Source organism: Grampus griseus, assembly GCF_964374135.1.
Source record: "Grampus griseus genome assembly, chromosome: 4".
Taxonomy (NCBI): Eukaryota; Metazoa; Chordata; class Mammalia; order Artiodactyla; family Delphinidae; genus Grampus; species Grampus griseus.
In genome coordinates, this window is record NC_138997.1 from 63032373 (window position 1) to 63037024 (window position 4652).

At 36.3% G+C, this 4652-nt stretch overlaps 1 pseudogene across 1 annotated transcript; it reads left to right on the forward strand.

Moving 5' to 3' along the window:
- Window positions 1–942: 942 nt before the first annotated feature.
- On the forward strand, window positions 943–1743 carry LOC309821463 (THO complex subunit 7 homolog; annotated as a pseudogene). The gene has a single exon. The product of its transcript is annotated as a THO complex subunit 7 homolog (transcript).
- The last annotated feature ends 2909 nt before the right edge of the window (window positions 1744–4652 follow it).

Below are 4652 nucleotides of genomic sequence, written 5' to 3' on the forward strand. Positions count from 1 at the left end.
AAGTCATGAGATTAAAAAGGAGATATCAATACTTTATTTTTTCAGAACATACTTCAGAATACTTGAAGTATGCTCAAGTAGCATAATTATCCTATTCATGACCAGCTCACTGTTTTACCTGTCAAACTGAGTCTCTTTAGGTGAAAAAAAATCATCATATAATGATTAGCAGACAGATGTGATTTAATAAATATTGAGAATAAAAGCACTGCACAATTTTAATGGATCTGTAATTGTAATTCCCAAGTATCTTTCCTTCCTCAACTAATTGGGTAATGACATTGCTAGAATTAATCCAAGGTCATCAGCTTGCACACAGTGCAGATGGTTTCTCCACTTTACGGGTATACAGGGGATTCGAGACTACTATTGCCTGCTGCTTTTCAAACTAATTTTTATTCTTAAAAATCCACATTTTCACTGCAGCTGAACAGCTAAGCCATATGTTACTTTGTGAATACTTTAAATTATCTGGTGCATGTAATTATTACGCTAAAACTAGCATGCATTAGTACTTTTCGATTTTGTTGTAAGAAAAAAACACTCACAGTACTCTGCTTTGTGTGTGTGGCTTTTTTTTTCCTCTATGTACCAAGCTTTAGTTTAAATTATGGCTCCAATGAGAATTTTAACCTAAAATACATTGGTCGGCTGATATGTTTCCTCACATGTAACATATACCAGCATAGTTCAGATTTTGCCTAGTGCTATTTAAGATACTATGTTAATCCATCTAGCTACTAGAAAGTTTGGCTTTGAGATATCTTTCCAACTTCCCCTGTGGTAGCCATGATAAATAGGAACAAGGTATTTCTGTGCTTTTGTCAGAATTCTGACATGCCAATGGCACGTTTGACAATTTGGGCCTTTTCAAATAATGTAATAGGTAAAACGTCTTTACTAAAAATAGGAATATCTGCCACCGCCGCCGCAGCACACGCCATGGGAGCCATGACTGACGACGAAGTCATACGGAAGTGTCTCCTCATAGATGGAGATGGTGCTGGAGATGATCGGAGAATTAATCTGCAGGTGAAAAGTTTCATTAAATGGTACAGCTCTGGATCCCAGGAAGAGGGATACAGCCAGTACCAACGTATGCTGAGCACACTGTCCCAATGTGAATTTTCAATGGGCAAAACTTTGCTGGTATATGATATGAATCTCAGAGAAATGGAAGACTTTGAAAAAATTTACAAAGAACTAGAATGTAGCATTGCTGGAGCACATGAAAAAAATGCTGAGTGCAAAAAGCAAATTCTTCAAGCAAAATGAATACGAAAAAATCGCCAAGAATATGATGCATTGGCAAAAGTGATCCAGCGTCATCCAGACAGGCATGAGACATTAAAGGAACTAGAGGCTCTGCGTAAAGAATTAGAGCATCTTTCACATATTAAAGAAAGTGCTGAAGATAAGCTAGAATTGAGAAGGAAACAGTTTCACGTTCTTCTTAGTACCATCCATGAACTTCAGCAAACACTGGAAAATGATGAAAAGCTCTCAGAGGTAGAAGAAGCTCAAGAAAACAAGCATGGAAACTGATCCTAAACCATAGACCAACTAATCACTCACCATTCCCAAGAATACTGAAGTAGCAACATGATCTTAGTGTGTTCAGAATTTGTTGTGCTCTTGAGACATTTAAAGTTTTGGCAGTGAACTACGTTGCTTTTAAATATTAATGCACAGTTCATTCATATTTCTTCACACAAAGGGAGATGACTTCATTATATATTTGTTTTTATTGAAATGCCTTTTTTATACTTAAAAGATAGGAAGCAACACCCAAAAATGTTTAATGAAATGTTTTCAAGCCAGATATGTTAGTGCTCATTGGTATTCTAGGTAGTTTTTAACTGGTAACATTGCTTTGCTCACAAAATAAGTGGAAGATAGTAAGAAGGTGGCATTTCTAGGATGTACATGAGAAAATGAGTCAATTTCTGGAAATCATTACCACTTTTGAAAATGAAGTCCATGAATAGGCTCTCAGGAGGGCTGTGAACTTGTGAAATTATGTACAAAATGTTTGTGGTGTATGCTTATTGTGGGAGAGGTTCCATGATATTAAGAATCACTGATATCAGAGGTAATTACAGATGCAAAATAAATCAATATGCATTACTTTCTAGATCTCTGTCCTTAATACTTGAGCAATGTGGTTGTTAAATGTTTTGTTGAAATGTTTTCTTTCTATCATTTTGTTCTGTAGGAGTCATTTTCAAGAGTCTTGCAAAAAGGATTTCATGATCTTTGTAAAAAATTAAGCCAGGTCTGAATCAAAAAAAAAAGTAATATCAATCATACTTATTTGATAATATTTAACAGTCACCAAAGTGTTTTCATATTAAATATACTTTCATAACACAAAAGCAATCTGAGCTCAGAAGGCAGATGAATCATTATTTTGCATATGAAAAACTCAGAGATCCAAATGATTCACTCAGGGTCCCACAGCCAATAAGTGACAAAACGAGGTTAGGACTTGCTGCTACTTTGGTCTTCCTAGAGCTTATTCTGCCCCCATGACTAGGTCCAGGGTCCTGTCTTTTTCATTTTCGTCTTACCCCATTCATAGATTAGGAACTAGCCATGTGAGGCAGATAGGCAAGATGAATCTATATTAGCCAGCATTCTCCAGAGAAACAGAACTAATAAGATAAGAACGATAGATAGGTAGATAGATTGGCTTATGCAATTATGGATGAAGGCAAATCCCAAGATCTACAGGGTGAGTCTGCAAACTGGAGACCCAGGAGAGTCAGGTCCAGTTCAAGTCCAAAACCCTGAAAACCAGGCGAGCTGCTTGTATTGGCCCACTCACACTAGGGAGGAAAAGCTGCTTTACTCAGTTCACTGATTTAAATGTTAATCTCATCCAAAAACACCCTCACAGACACACCCAAAATACTGATTAACCAAATATCTGGACACTCCACAGGCCAGTCAAGTTGACACATAAAATTAACTATCACAAAAACAAACTAGTTTTTTGCTATAATTATATATTTTTCTATACTGCTTCCCTAATTCACATAAGCTTTGTTAAAATCAAGCTCCATAAATCATGTTGTAAGTAGATGCAATAAATCTTTACACAAACAGAAACTATATATATGTGCATATATATATATTCAAAAGTTATCACTATAGCGAACCAAACAACCTAAAAGTTTATATCATACTCTGTAAAGTATCTGAAAAATGTCATACAAATAACTGATCCTCTGTGTTCCAAGGGAGAATATATCATAGAACTTGAATGTAGAGATAAAGTGTGACCTAAGATGGACCCTGAAAGACAGATTATAATTAGTTAAATTAAATGAACAAAGAACGCTATTCCAAGCCTAAGAAAACCTGAATAAGGTGAAAAGGCACAAATCTGGTGAACAAATTTTGAAAAACGTGTTGGGGACCATCAAGGATCAAATAAGATTGATGAATTAGGAGGGTTATGGATAATATCAATTTCCTCAAGTAGGCAGGATCTGATTCAGAGTAAAATGGGATCAACTGATGGTTTTGAGCAAAGAGGTAATTGATGAAAGTAGTCAGGTTTCTGAAAAATTTGCTTGAGGTGATGAATAAAATTGATTCAAAAAGGCATAGACATAAAAAGGAAAACAAATGAAAATTCAGAATCCTTGGCACAAATTTATGAGTATATATAACAGGGTAGTTGCAGAAGGATAAAAAAGGAAGGAAACAAAAACATTACTAAAAATAAACAACTGTTTGAATATGTAAAAAAGGAAAATTCAATGACATATCAAGATTTTAAGACAAGATAGCTCGGGGGATGATGGTATCTCTGATACAAATTTAGAACCAGGACTGAGGCTTTGGCAACACTCACAGCTAGTGATATATAAGAACAATTAAAACCAAACCAATGAAGAAGGAAAAGAAGAAAGGATCATAAGGAAGAGAGAATCAAATTGGAAATTTTACTTGGAGGAGAATGTGTCAAAAAGAGTAGATGGGGCTTCGCTGGTGGCGCAGTGGTTGAGAGTCCGCCTGCCGATGCAGGGGACATGGGTTCGTGCACCGGTCCAGGAAGATCCCACATGCCGCGGAGCGGCTGGGCCCGTGAGCCATGGCCGCTGAGCCTGTGCGTCTGGAGCCTGTGCTCCGCAACGGGAGAGGCCACAACAGTGAGAGGCCTGCGTACCGCAAAAAAAAAAAAAGAGTAGATGTTCCAGAGAGGGGAAATAAATAACAGACTTACACACACAGAGAAGACAGATTAGTCTGAGGTTCAAACAGGGAAATAATTGGTGGAACTGTTTAGATTCCTTCTACTAGATGAACATTCTGTACACTAATCAATCGCAGAGGAAAAATTGTCACTGAATTCTAATTGCTAACTTTCACTACTTAATCTCTCTGTGGAGATAAGAATTAGTTATGGAGTGTTTATGTAGATGGCAGTCATCTTGTTTTCCACAAACTCATTTGCATGGAAAAGCGTACATCAGTTAGACACCTGTCAAAATAATTAGCTAAGCATGAGATAAGGCCTTTTAGATTTTAGAACATTCCAAGTATTATCTTTTTTTTTTAATGTATAAAACCAAATCAACACATTTTACAGAAATAATAAGCACTGTATATAATTCTATAATTTTTGTGTTCCTTTTTCTTTG